General features: G+C 41.0%; 1 protein-coding gene across 6 annotated transcripts in view; it reads right to left on the bottom strand.

Annotated features, from left to right (window-relative positions):
• The window catches only part of hivep2a (HIVEP zinc finger 2a), a 79520-nt gene that overhangs the window by 32779 nt on the left and 31514 nt on the right, over window positions 1–15227 (bottom strand). For 2 of the 6 annotated variants that reach the window (XM_055186411.2, XM_055186408.2), the window contains exon 1: window positions 13082–13245. The exons of the other annotated variants lie outside the window; for them this stretch is intronic. The gene's annotated coding sequence lies outside the window, so the exon portion shown is untranslated. Of the gene's footprint in view, window positions 1–13081; window positions 13246–15227 lie in introns of those variants that run through there. 6 annotated transcript variants of the gene reach the window in all.

Consider the following 15227-nt stretch of genomic DNA (forward strand, 5'->3'; position numbering starts at 1 on the left):
ATCCGCACAGTGATTACAACATTGAGGCAGGAACCGTGCCGTTGACGTTGCAGGAAGTGGTAACGTCAAGGTGTGAACAAAACTCCCACAAGACTGCAGGCTACAACACCACAACAGTGCAGACGACTCGCTCGCTCGCAAACACACGTATACATCCGCCCACATGCAAGAGCAAATCTCTATAGCTCTCTTTTAGTAAGGAGACAAAGGAAGTGAGGTTAAGAATGAGGAAGAATTGTTCTTCTTTGTGTTCGCTCTGACTGGAGGGGCTGGCCCTAGCTTTCCGTCTGTGAAGAAGGGGTCTGACACGCACACTTGGGCTCTGAACAAACACTCAGTAATAGTTCCAGGCTTGGAAACTCGAGGTTCCACTGGAGGAGAAAGAAGTGGAGAAATAGGTCTGACCAAATGTTACCCATGGAAAAGCTGGGCACTAGCACGCACACATTTTTTGCACAAACAAGCTCGAAGCACTTTCTGATGGCATTGTAGTATTTTTCCCCTTGTTGCGACAGTCTCTTTCGGAATTATTGTCCTAGCAAAATGAAAGGGGAAAAATCAAATAGCGTTCTGCCTTTTCCATGTCAGTCATAACAAGATAATTCCTCTCCATGGGCATGTTTATTTCCAAAAAACAGGTCTATAGTGTAATCTGACTGTGAATTTCCATTATTAAGAGACACAGGCAACTCGACCAGGACTAAAACCTCTCATTCACTATTTCTCCCCGAGCACTGGGACGAAACCACTCAATATGAAATTAAGAGAATTGTTTTTCCAGTTCCATTGACACGCAGCCGAGCCATTTCGTTTACACGTTTGCTTGAGTTGTTCCGTGCCATGATCGTACCACTGTCACATTCAGCTCTGTCAAGTCTCGTGTGATACCAAGGGACAGCAAAAAAACTGTTTTGGGTTGAAGTAATGTTTGGAAGATCTGATGATACAGTATATCGGCACAAACCGGCCTGTGTCTGCAGGTGCTCTTGTGAACTTCTGAAGAATGAGACATTGACTCTGTTTACATGGACAACAATAATTCAATATTAATTAGATTAAGACAATACAGGACTATTTGCTTACCATAATCCGACATAATCGAAGTAAACACAAATCGAATTAAGACAGGTGGAGAATTCCTATTTTAGTCGTATTATTGAAGTGCTTCATGGACATGTATACACCTTAAAGGAAAACACCACAGTTTTTTTATATTTTACTATGTTCTTACCTCAATTTAGATGAATTAATACATACCTATCTTTTTTTAATGCATGCACTTTTAATGTTTGTACAGCACCTCGAGAATGTGTTAGCATTTAGCCTAGCCCCATAAATTCCTTAGGATCCAAACAGGGATGAATTTAGAACTTCCATTTAGAACTTCCATGTTTTCCCTATTTAAACATGAGGAGTTACACGACTATTGTGGCACAAAATAAAACTTTTGTTTGGAGCCATAGGAATGAATGGGGCTAGGCTTAATGCTAACACATTCAAGAAGCGCTGTGCAAAGATTAAAAGTCCACACAAAAAAAGATTTATCTAATTTGAGGTAAGAACATAGTAAAATATTGAAAAATTGTGTTTTTTTCCTTTAACGTGTATTAACATCGTGTGGGACTTTTCACCGTATTTTGCGACAGGACACAAACACACACTGCAGTTATCGACCGCTTGACGGCAAACAAAAGAACCGAGCCAAAGCCGCTTTAAGCCAACCCTGCAAGGTTAACATAAAATGTGTAACGCTGCAGTACGCACTACGCAGGGAAGGAGACCAGAGGCCTTTTCTTTAAATAAAAGTCAGTGGAAGAGAGGCACCAGTAAGCTGAATGAACCGCTTTTGTGAGGAATTAGCATATTATTTATTAAATCGACAGCGTCTTCATTAACAACTATGACATTACGACCAGTATTAATATTTAATCATAGATTTTGTGTTATAAGTAATACTCTATAGTCTGTAAAGAAATCTAATGTTCTCTCTCACTGGCGTACAGGTTTCTCTTACTAAAATAAGGCATGAATTGTAATGACTGTCATATGATGCTAATATAATGCATTTAACTCTTTCCCCGCCAGCGGCAGCATTTTTTATGATTTTCACAAAAGTTTAACGCCTTCTAGAAAATGTTCTTCTTAAAATGTATATAAACATACATGCTTTAAAACAAAACAAGTTTCAAAAAGCTGAGATAATTGCATTTTTTGTAAAGGACTTTTGATATAGATCAGATTCAGAGCCATGATCAAAACACACACTGAGTTTTTATTGTTTGAGTTAACTCGTCAATGGCGAGGAAAGAGTTAACGAATAAATAATTTAATGGTGGTGTGTTTAAATTTAAGTGGAATCTAGTGGTGAGATTGTGAATTGCAACCAACAGCTCACCCCTCAATTTCAAAACGCTTGAAGCTTTTGTAAAATTAAAAATGAACCCCCACAAAATATATATGTTATCATAACGACGATGAACTGCGTATGTTGATACGTACAATTTTGGACTGATGTCTGATGGCTTGGCATGGGGACGTAATGGGGATCTGCCAATAATCGGTTTATGTTCTATAACATATAAAACGGGAACATGACTACTCTAAAAGCAACTCATGTAAACACCTTACTTAGATTATTGTCTTATTCAGAATAAGGTCAATAATTGAATGACTTCTGTCCATGTAAACAAGGTCACCGAACCACCAAATTAAAACCACTATTTGCCGTTTAAAATATCACTACATAAAAAGCTTTCAATTACATTCTTTCCATGACTTCTGAGCGACACAAAGTGTGTAAAAGCACAGTATTGTCTATCAGCACGTCTTCATATAAAAACAACCCTCGTGCCCCGACACAAATCAAACATCTTAGTCCAGTTTCCTTGATTTATATATAAGCACAATGTAGTTCTTGTCTCTCACACTCAAACAACATGATCATTCATCTCAAGTGCCAGACACAAAACCCATTTTTCCGTTTTCTGCACGCATAAACATGAGGTTGAAAGTGACGCTGGATGGGAGGAAAGTTCAGCTGATGTCATAAGTTGACTCTCGGGGAAAGAAAGATGGACGCCCTGAGATGCGAGGCTATTGCGCGACACCCAGGTTTGGGTGTTTTCGAACAGTGTGGACTTCTTCATTAGGGTCCGGCACTAAACATGAAGTGTGTTCGCCCGCATGTGTGTGACTTGCATAACAGATCCTGCGCTGTCTCGCTGGGCGGAGGAGTATGCATACTCCGCTGTGTCAGAGGGGTGGAGGGGTACACTAGCTCCTCTGTTAAACATCTGAGGTCACTGCTGGCCCCCATCGCAAACAAGTCATCATAATCTGGCCCGAGCTCGATCGCACACATGAGGCCTCCTGAATATTTGAGTGTTTATGTATGCCTGTACGTGCACATCTATCGTGGGTGTGCGTGCACCCAAGAGAGCTTGTTTGTACTTGCGTATTTACATTTATCTCTGGAGACACATCAGACTAGGGGTAAGAGGAATACGTAAACATATAAACAAACCACATAGGCAAATACGCCGTGGTTGATTCTTTTTCCCCTAAAGCAAAGAGCGGATATGTTTGCCGGCATTGTAGCCCAGGAACTGGCAGCCGAGATCAGTGGTCTCATTGATGAGTGATCTTTCTGCCCCACTGCGACATTGAAGAACTGCAGCCACAGTAACATGACTGATTATAGTTTACCCACAATTCCACAGGGTGCACGGTTGACAACATTAAAAGTGTTTACTGTTAACATCTGCCTAGTGCCTTGCTCCTACCATTTAGATTCCTCACCGTATTTCATTAACCTGTTGCTAGTATATAATACTATTATGTATAATATTGCATGTTAAAGGAGTAGTCCACCCAAAGAATGAGGCCCATTGACTTTTAATAGTAGGAATAAAAACTACTATGGTCAAGTCAATGGGGATCATTTTTGGGTGACTTACTCATTCTACTTAAAATGTTTCAAAAACCGGGCCAGTACCCTTTCACCTAAAAGAAAAAATCCAGTTATTCCAAATATATATAAAAAAAAAAAAATTCTGATCATTTACTCACCCCCATTTTATCGAGAAGAAATTACGTTTTTTGAGGAAAACATTCAACAATTTTTCCATATAGTGGACTTTAGTGGACCTCACGCATGACGTATGCGAAACCATTCCAGTGTCTACAAGTGTGGAGAAAGAGGACCGTTTCGATGTTGTTGTATGTGGAATGATACTAATTAACGTCTTTGTGTCAGTTTATTGTTTAAAATGGTCCGCAAGCAGTGTTGGGGAAAGTTACTTTTAAAAGTAATGCATTACAATATTAAGTTACTCCCCAAAAAAGTAACTAAGATGGAAAGTAATGCTCACGTTACTTTTGCGTTACTTTTTCTTACTTTGCTGAGGCTTGATCTCTTTCAGGCCTTGCAGGTGTTTTTATGATCGCAAAAATGTCAAGCTCTGGCCTGCCATCTCTGTTTCTGACTCAAAGTGTTCGCGCTTAGGCACACAGAGTGCGTAATTCTACGTTAATATGTTCAGTTTAATTCAGTACATTATTTTATTTTTAAATTTAATTAATTAAAAGTAACTCGCATTACTAAAAAAGTAACTCAAATATTAATGTGTACATTTATAAAGTAATGCGTTACTTTACTCGTTACTTCAGAAAAGTAATATTATTACGTAATGCGCATTACTTGTAATGCGTTACCCCCAACACTGTCCGCAAGTGTGCGTTTCACATATGTAAAGTGGCACATCACACGGCTAGTGCAAGACGGGAAATTGTGGTTTAAAATTATGTTTTTTATTTTATTTTTTGCAAAAATGACAATTGTTTCGCTAGATAAGACCCTTATGCCTCGTTTAGATCGTTTAGAGCTTTTTAAGCTGCATTGAAACTGTAAACTATTGTTGTCCACTAAAGTCCACTATATGGAGAAAAATCCTGAAATGTTTTCCTTTAAAAACTACATTATTTTCGACAGAACAATGAAAGACATGGGGGGGTAAATTATCGGGATATTTTTTATAAAACTTGAATAATCCTTTAAATAAACCTCTGTACCTAAGGGGTGCATATAATTACTTCAAAGGTACATATTGGTACCTAAATGGCTTCTGTACCTTATTCTGACAGTGTAGCACCCTTTATTTTAAGACGTGATAGACACTTTGCTATAATCTAAAAGCAGTTTTGGGATAAATATAGAAGAAAACAAGTAGTATGTCATCATTTTTTCCAGGAACCTAAAACTGCTAAAGCAGTCACGTCATTGCAGCACCTGACTAAGACGCCTTGCTGTCTAAAATTAGTTTGGGGTAAATATACAGAGGAACACCCAATAAATATGTTATCTGTACTAATTCCTGTAAAAAAACAATCATAGTACGGCTAAAGCTGCCACGTCATTGCCGTACCTGATTTACACGTCTTTCCATAATCTGGAAGTCGTTTTGGGGTAAATATAGAATGGATTGTAACACTGCAAAACAAGTCTGAGCTCATTTTAACCCAAATCAGCTTTCTGTGTAAAGTACATCTGTTGTGAAATCGTAGCAAAATGCGACTACGTCAAATCTGTTGTTCAGGAATCTTAAACATAGACGTCATACATTCCATGTGTGCTAATACAAATTTCCAGAAAAAAACCTGAATATCTGATAGCATTGTTTGAGTTCACACTGAGCAAAGCTACAAAATCTACTAAACTATGTCTCATTTCTGTCTAAATAAGCCTGATTCACATCGTTCTTTATTATGTGGACTCTGTCTGTCCTCATGTATCTGACACAAATAATACTAGCATGTGACTTCTAGAAGGTAAAACCCAAGGTTGCCAGACAACATCATGTCTGTAATGTTTGTGACATCAATTTTCTACTGTATCAGTCAAGTAAAAAGCGTTTTTCGGACCCACAAGCCTACAACCACACTTATTTCAGCTAAAATCAAAATGCAAAAACATTTTAACTGAGGTCTGGCACTCTGGCATAAAACTTTTTTCACCCTCCATATTATAAAACCAATCATCTTCCAACACGTTAGAAATCTATCAACAGTTCTTTAACAATTTGCCATTACCACAAACAATTATTCCTTAACCGGCATTTAATTAGTTTTGGATCAACAAGCGGAGAGCAATAGACCTGACCCGCCAGCTCATGAGGTCACAGTCCACCGCACACACAAACATACGTCCACGCAACTCAACACACATATTATATGGTGCCGCATTGCAAGTTGATGAGTGGGGTGCTGGGGAGAAAGAGCATACCAGTTTTTTTATATCACTATTAAATGAGCCATGAAGGGCCACCCTAAGTTGTCTTGGAAGGAAGCCCCCCAGTCAGGAATGCAGCGGCACTGCCGCCCAGGGCATTTGGGCGCCGCAGTCACCTCACTGGAGGAATTTCCAGCCTTCATATAAAACTGATAATGGGATGTGTACACAGCAGGAGTGGAAAATCAGAGGTGCGTTACGAGGTTTTCCACATTCCTCCCTTTCCATGGGCCAGACGAGCGTGCACGGCATATGCCTTAGCCTGGGAATTCGAGTGGAGTGTAAGAGTGTTTGAGGATCTCTCTGTGTGTTTATGTCTCCCTGATAATGGGATATTCCCACAGGCAGTCCACTGCTGTTTTTGGACCTATCAGTTGCTGTGCAAGTAAATGCTTCTTAGGTAATATTAATGCATTTGACACTTTTACACCAAATTCACTGAAAATTCACAGCAAGTGGGATTAAATCCATGACGTTGGTGTTGCAAGCACCATTATCTACCAGTTGAGCTACAGGAACACCAATTTATAATCCAAAACCAAAATGCCATAAGTGCATCAACTCAAGACAGCTAAAAGAACATAGAAAGGTATTACATATCACACCGAAGCTTTTCTTGAGCCACCAACATGGTCTCTAATGCCCTCTGAGGTTTCGTTCTTGAAGGCCACATCCTGACTGATCCTGGCTCCACCACTCTGCTATATTAATACTGCGCAACTGTAAAGCCAAAAACCGATACCCCATTTCACCAAGGACGCAGTTTTATTTCCGACCAAGGCAGCCTAGACCGTCTCCACGGGTGATAAACGCAGACAGAAACCAAGGAAAGATCTAGTTTCTCCCACTGCTGAATGGCTTTTTGCTTGCCTTTTGTTCGGTGCGGCCCTTCGCAGACGGACGGGTCACAAAGCGATCTCCCATGTGTTGGCGTGATGGGAGGTGGCCGATGTGAAGCATATTCAATGTGACATATGGAGATCAACTCTCCCCCCGTTACCATCTATTACAGCAATTATCGAACGATCAGGAGATGTTCTTTTTCAGGCTAAAAATTTTCGTCAGTTCCAATGTTGTAATTTAACCATTTAAAATCATTTGGTAGCACGGCTCCAAAGCAGATGCCAAGAAATGTACTGTATTACATAAAATTGTGCACTTTAAATTCCAAATTAAATACTGTTCTATACTGTACAATGACCAATTTCTTTGTGGGCTGTTTACATGAGATATAATATCAGGTCAAGCATGTAATTTAGATCATCAAGTCATTATCCCTTCTCTTAATGGTCGTCTCGCTGTCCCAAGACTGCTAACCTCGTTCAAAAATCAGCATATTGCATATTCAGGCAAGGCCTGGATGCATTGGACACGGATGCTTTGTGCTATAAACCATCGTGGATAAGTGTCATTGGAACACATTATGTGGTCGCGCTGTAATGACGGCTGCACTGCTACCAAGTTTTTTCTGTTTTCTTCCCTCCGTCCTGCTCGCTCTTCATCTCCACACTCATACCATGCGCCCCACGGCAGCATTCACAAACTCCTGCGGTTTTTAAATAGAGCAGTACAATCTCAGTCACAGCAACCCACGGCTGCTGCCTCTCCATCAGCCTGCACCCTTTTTTCACATTTCCTTCCATTTCTTCTCCATCCTCTCCTCTCTCTGACTCAACTCTCTGCCGCTTCCATTCACGGGCTAAAAATATAAGTGAGGTCCTCACCTTGCCTTGTTGTCAGGGCATTAGTAGGCTGAATAAACGTCAGCTGTTCTCCTCTTCGTTGGTTTGAGATGCAGGTGAGCTCTCTTTATCCATTAATCAGACACTTTTATGTTCTGAAAACTCGATTGTTATTAGAAAATACTGCCACACGCTAACTCTCCAGGGCACAGATGTTGTATCTTTGTGTGCCTGACTAAAGAAATGACCCTGCATTATGAAAATGCTGATAGGCTGGTGTGCTTACCAGGTTTCTAAACCATCACCCCCACCTAAAAAATTGAGTTGAAACGACAAACGACGTTCTGTATTAGCTATAAAATCGTTGATTTAGATGTTGGATGATGTTAATAACATGCAGTCTACCAGCTTTGCAACTAAAGCCAGATTTTTTCAGCATTAATAATGAAACCTGCAGACTCTCAGAGAGCGCAATTGACTTCAAGAAGAGACCAAGAGACCAAGAAGAGAAATATGGACAAAAATATCTGTTGTTAGGAATAATGAGATGAAAAAGATATTAAAAGCATGACTACGTCTTACACTTTGGTCAAAACAATAACAGATTATGCCATGGCATAAAAGTGGGTTCAGAGAAGGTTGCTGGATGAATTGATGCCAGTGCAATAAAAGTCTATAAATATATGTAACGTCAAATCTGTACCTGGGATAGATCTGGATCGTAAATTGTTTTTATGCGAATCTCAATTGGCACAAACAGCATGAACGCTGCCAGGAATGCGGTAGATTCAAGCCAGCGGAGACAGGTGGTCTCACCTGTGATTCAAAAGTGTTACGCCATGGAATAAAACCCACTATTTTCCTGGCTGTTCTCATGCATCCCTCGCACCTCCACGTGAAGTTCCTCCCACTCTTTCTATCTCTCCTTTTATATTCGTTTTCCAAAATCTGGCTTAAATTTGCCAACCCTGCAAGCCGTCTCAGCTGAGCGCTGGCCAATTGCCTTGGTACTGCTCTCGTTTAAGAGTATCTCACTGTTGTCTTTTCATCCGTTCGGCTGAGAATGTCATGAATCTCTCTCTCTTGCTCTCTGTATGATGTCTTAGCTGACCCCAGGCCTGGGCTAATGTCAGTGGGCCATCTGTGATAGGAACCCTGGGGCCCGAGTGGCAGAAGGCCACATGCCTGCCTGCCTACTTCCTGAGTTGAGCCCACACTCTGGGTCTGGCCAGTGCTTGGCCTGAACACACACATAAAATGCACACAAACACGCATACAAATACAAAATGCTGCCGGCTGGTAGAACTTAATAACGACACAGTATGCGCCCAAACACCAAAATTTGCAATAAGGCGAGGGGTCAGGTTGACTAAACTGTGCTCCTGTATAACTCAGTGGTAGAGCATTGCGTTAGCAGTGTAATAGGTCATAGGTTTAAACCCAGGGAACACACATACCAATCAAAAAGTGTAGCTAGGTGTGCACTGTAAAGTCACTTTGGATAAAAGCATCTGCCAAATGCATAAATGTAAACTCCCTGCCCAGGCCATAAAGATGCACTACAAACATACAACAACAGTAGCTCAAATAGGTAGCAATGCCAAGGTCATAGGTTCGAATTCAAGGTAATGCATGTACAACATAGTCAAAGCATAACAAAAATATGTAAGTGTGCAATCATTAACCAAGTCAAACAATCAGCAAACAACAAAACAATCTTGGATTTTCCACCTTCTCGCACTTTCACTGATGTGTGAGCCACAGAGTGTTTGCCCATTTGGCACAGGTTGGGTATCTGGGTCTCTGTCTTTGCTATAGTTCTGGCATTGATCAAAACTGAACAGAAGGTATGGAGAGCTTAGCTCAGTCGGACCCTCGGCCACAGACACAGAGAAGGGGACACAGTCAGGGTCGGTCCAACCTCTATCCACACACCTTCACACTCTTCTGGCACTCGGATCAGTGGCATTTGCGTCACGGGGCACAGCTAGATTAGGTCTGAATGAAACCCTAAGCCTTCATTATAAAAACCTGACCATGCTGTTTCGATCAGACCCAGGTTTATAATAAAGATAAAATTAAGAGAATAATTCAGGAGCTTGTCTGACATGTTTTCCTGTTTAAATTAGCATTTTTTCTCTCAATGGATTCTGCCAAAAAAAAAAGAGTTATTTCTAAATGACCTGAGGTGGAGATTAAGCGCATTTAAAAGTATTTGATGAACGAATAATACGTGCCGAGAGTGTTCGGTTAATATCATTATCTCATTTTTGACGGAGGTGGCGTTTAGCTGCTTTTGCATCTGAGCTCCTCAATTCCTTTTAGGCGTTGTGGTCACTCGTGGTCATAATAGAAGTGCTGTTTCAAGTGGGCCATCTGCCTTCAAGCTATTGTACAACAATATGATTCATTACTCTGTCATGTTTCCAAAAACACACGGTAAAGCCAAAGAAACCATAAAATCAGTGGTATTTAGCTGTGCAAGACGTGAAATGAGTCATATTATGATTAAGTTGTGGTTTAATTGTATTGTAATTTAATATTCTGAAAGTGCCTTGATCAGATTTCATCTAAAGTTCTTTGTTGTCAATGAAATGCAGTAACTAAATAAAAAAAATATTTTCCAAATAATGAAATGAATCAATAGTGAACAGTACATAAAATGCAGCAACACCTAGTACACAGACCATCTATACACTAAAATAATAAATTAATATCAGCCACGTTTACTTATAAAAATGTCCATGGACATGCTTACTATCCCTGATGGCCACTTTGGATATATTCAGGAATATTATCAACATATCTTTTGTCATTTCATCAGTATCTGTCAACGACACACGGTACTAAAAGGGGGTCTCTGTGTTACCAAAGAGACACTTGAGAAATCAAGGGGATTATTCAGCAGGATCAGCCGTGGATGTGCTAATGGTCTCTTTTACTCCTCTTCAACAGAGGATGGAACATCCTGGCACAAGGTCACAGAGGATTATTCCTCTCAGGTGCACAGATGGCTCCTTCTACCATCTAAACCAGGGGTGGGCATTCCTGGTCCTGGAGGGCCATAGTCCTGCAGGGTTTAGCTTCAACCCTAATCAAACATATATACTTTTTTCATAGACAAAGTTATACAATTAGATTTTTCATTCAGTTGTATTAATGTTGGAGCTAAACTCTGCAGGACTGTGGCCCTCCAGGACCAGCAATGCCCACCCCTGATCTAAACTCTATAGCTCTCCACTTATTTCAGACGTGTTGTCTTTAAATGGAACAGCTTTCAGCTGAGCCACTGAATGGTAGGATTTAATCACCACGCGAAGACGTCTTGCATAACATCCACTTCTTTCTAGAAAAGCAATGATAATGTGTCATGATTAAAAGGAAATGCATACCGATGTGTGAAAGCGAGTGGCAAGCTTTTCAGTGGAGAAATTCAATTCATCCAAAGAGGAAGTGTGTTCAAAAGACGCAAGGTCACATCCTAAAACAGTGTAATTCACTAGATTCTTAATAATACTGACATCTTTACTGTTTATACCCCCATGACAGGTTTAAAATTAAACGCAGTAAAGAGGAGACCCCCTTCTGAGGGCTTCTGGGTACACATGATTCGATAGGTGTGACATCCGCACACATAAACAACATAAGCCAGCAAAAACAAGCAGCAAGGAATGTAGCACCCAAACCTGGACACAATTACTCCCTGTCCCGCTGCCAAAGCAGTGCAATTGATGTAGCGGGTCTGTATCAGGTTGTTGCGGACGAGGGTCTTCTGTAATCCCGTGAGTGCACTGGCGGCAAGCTAACATCACATTACTCTTGTAGTCACAGGCAGACAGAGCTCCCGCACGGGTTGGTAATTGCTTTCCCCTCCGCTGGCAGGCCGGCACATCACCTTAGGAAAGAATCTGCCACTGCGATATCAGGCTTCCCTCAGCTGACCCGCTTTACTCAAAACCCAAAGGAAAACACGAACTGGGTTTTTGTAACGGAACGTTTACGCAAACAACACACAATTGATCTGCCGGCCGAGCATTCTCTTAAGAAGTTATTGATATTCATCGATGTGTGTCGAGCTGGGCATTTCCCGAATTCCGTCGGAGAGACAATTCGTCGGAGAGAAAAATTCAGAGCAATGAGATAATAAAGTCATAGTATTTGTGAATGGAAAATACACACTTCTTGCTGGTTAATTTCTCTGTTATCAGACAAAAGTATTACAGTTCTCTCAGTACAGGTAGACACGTGAGGAGTAGTGAAGGGTGTGCTCTCCTGACCTGCATCAAGACACTCATCTCAAGGTCACTGTAAACCCTGGGTTCCCCTGTTGTACGTTTTCTGAATGGCATGCATGTATTAGGATCATATGCACATACATAAAAGGATATGTGCTTTTATGAAATAAATATTTTATAAAATAAAGCTGTTAATGCAAATATATGCATCTGTGATGTCCGCCCAGTGTTTATGTGGTGTTCCCTTGGTCTTACTGTCAAAGCCTTTCCTCACGTTTTTAAATGCCATGCTCATAAATCAAACAGCTGCATGGGGGAGGTAAGCACGTCCGCAGATATTTATTTTGCAAAAAAGCATTTTAATAATTCCCAGTGGGAATGATAAACGATGCAAGGCATGTAAACCTGGGTGATAAGGTTGGGGGTGTCCCTTCACCAAAAAGGCAACTGACATTCCTGCACAAGCTTCGCAGACAGATGCGGGTCGAACAGCTACTGTACCTTATGTACACCGATGTAACGCATACAAACAAGTGCATGTCTATTATACGCTCTGCAAGGAGAAACTGAAAGAGAAATACAATCTAATGCTTTGTCTGTTTCTCCAGAAGCAGATGTTAGTGTTGTTATCAGACAGAGATGGCATCAATAGCTCAGCATGCAAGCGGTACGAGCAGGCGAGCAGAGACTCTTTCTCTCTGACAGCCTACTGCAGCCAAGCCTTCTGCTTTCAGCCACAGATGAACAGCTTACACAAGCATATATCTCCACTGCCTTATGGTCACGTCAGCCCAGAGGGGGATATCACCTCTCTGATCGCTACTAGACACAATGACAGATACAGAAGAGAAGGAAAAAATACAGATTTCAGAACCAACCTGGCTTCTCAAGGTCCTTGGTCATCCACAACATTCCCCTGATCTCGAATTCCCCTTGTCCATTCTAGGAGGTTAGGAATAAAACACCAGGCAGCCAGCCGAAACTCCCATCAATCAGAAGGCTCTCGCTGATAGAGCGTATACTAGGAGACCTACTGATGTAAGCTAGTCACCAGAGAAAATACCCAGTCGTGACGCATATCCAGGAACAAAAATAGCACTGGGGCCCCAAGAGGGGTTGCGCAACAGGCTACGCTGAGAGGTACTTTCGCAGCGCCTGTTTTTCTTTGCTGTTTTTGTGCCTTGTCACAAAAGAGGTTTTAATTCTGGAAAGCTGCACTTGACCGCAAATAAAAGAGGTCAGGGTACAAGGGTGGAGTGGGATTACAGGCAGCTTTTGTATGTTTGCATGAGTGTTTGTGTGTAATGACGCAGAGTTTTATCGGACTGAGATTTAATTGCAGTCTGGCCTCGGCGCCTTTGACCTGGGGATTGTCCACAGAGTGCATATAACACAGCGGTATCACCGCTCACCCCCCTCCCGTGGACCTATAAATAGCTCACCAGGCTAATTCCTGCAAAATCCCTTTATAGATGTGCTTTCACCGTTCACTCCTGGCTAGCCCCGATACTGATACGATTAGCTTGCAGATCATGACGTGTTATTTTGTGCCTGTGCATATTTAATAAGCAAGGGTTATTTTTATCATACTTGAACAAAATGTGACATTGTACAAGTGCACTGCGACAGTCCCAGAGAGGGGACGATAAAGATCCGAAAGCCTGCTGAGCAAACACTTCCTTCCCGACCCTTGACAGCAGACAAGATTAATTCTCACGCTAATATATTTACCTCCGCTCCTTGAGTCTTGAGTGACAGCAATGTGGCCCTTTTGAGGGTCACCTGGCTCGAGAGTTATGGCCACATTCTGCACAGCAGCAGCACCGTTCCGGAGACCATTTATTCAAACCTCTGGGATGACATCAAGCTGTCAAGTGCCACTGTGATAACAACTATGCCGGTTATCCCAAGATGAATCAGTTCATCAAGTTTCTACGCTTAACATACACAGCTGTCCCGCACGCTTTTGCCTATACCACAGAATCCAATTTACACTGCTAAATATATTTGACCAGTGCTGACCTCTAGAAAGTGACTAACTGAGAATCTGGCTGACTAGAAGGTGAGATCCCATATGACATCTACAGCGAAGAGACGTGGGAATAAAAATGTGGAGCTTCTTGGGGGTTCTCACTTATTGCCTGAACAAGTATCTTTGTAAACAAATTTTCTGGTTAAAGTACTTTTTGACTTTATCCCAAGGAACACACATGCTGCTAAAAAGAAAAACCATCAATGCACTGTAAAGCCCAGAGTATAGTAACGTACACACACGGTCAAACGCACAGCCTTGCAAAGTATAGTTTATTTAACTTGCATGAACACAGACTTTGACGCATGCCCATTATGACAAAATGCAATGCATCTCCTGGGCAACCTACTACATTCTCCTGTAGGTGCATGCGCAACCTACATGTACAATGTATGGAGGGTTTCAAAAATCAGTACGGATGCACTCTTCTGATGAAAAAATTTGTCACGCACACTGTATGTGAACCCTCGCATACACATAAAAAATGGACCATACTTCGGCCTTATAGAGGACATATCATGAAAATCTAACTTTTTTCATGTTAAAGTTCTATAATTGGGTGCCCAGTGCTTTTATCAACCTAGAAAATAGTAACTTAGAAAATAGTAACCTAGTAACCCAGTAACTTAGTTTTGGTAAACAATTCTCTGCAAGGATGTGAAAAAATAATTTATTGAAATCTGGCTCCCCTTGTGATGTCAAAATGAGATCTTATTATAATAATTTACCCCCTTAGTTGGCACTATCACGGCACTGCCATTTAATGCAGAGATAAAGCGAGATAAAATAATTGAGAGCACAACTGAGTTTCGATTTCAACAAACCACCATTATAGCAAACAATGTTTGCATTTCATCAGCTCATTTGTATAAAAAAAGCAGCACATTTTTGCTGACACCTACAAAGTGGCAATTTTAACATGTTATAATAAATTATCTATATGGTATTTTGAGCTAAAACTTCATATACATAATCTGGGGACACTAAAGATT

This window comes from Misgurnus anguillicaudatus, chromosome 18 (genome assembly GCF_027580225.2).
Source record: "Misgurnus anguillicaudatus chromosome 18, ASM2758022v2, whole genome shotgun sequence".
Taxonomy (NCBI): Eukaryota; Metazoa; Chordata; class Actinopteri; order Cypriniformes; family Cobitidae; genus Misgurnus; species Misgurnus anguillicaudatus.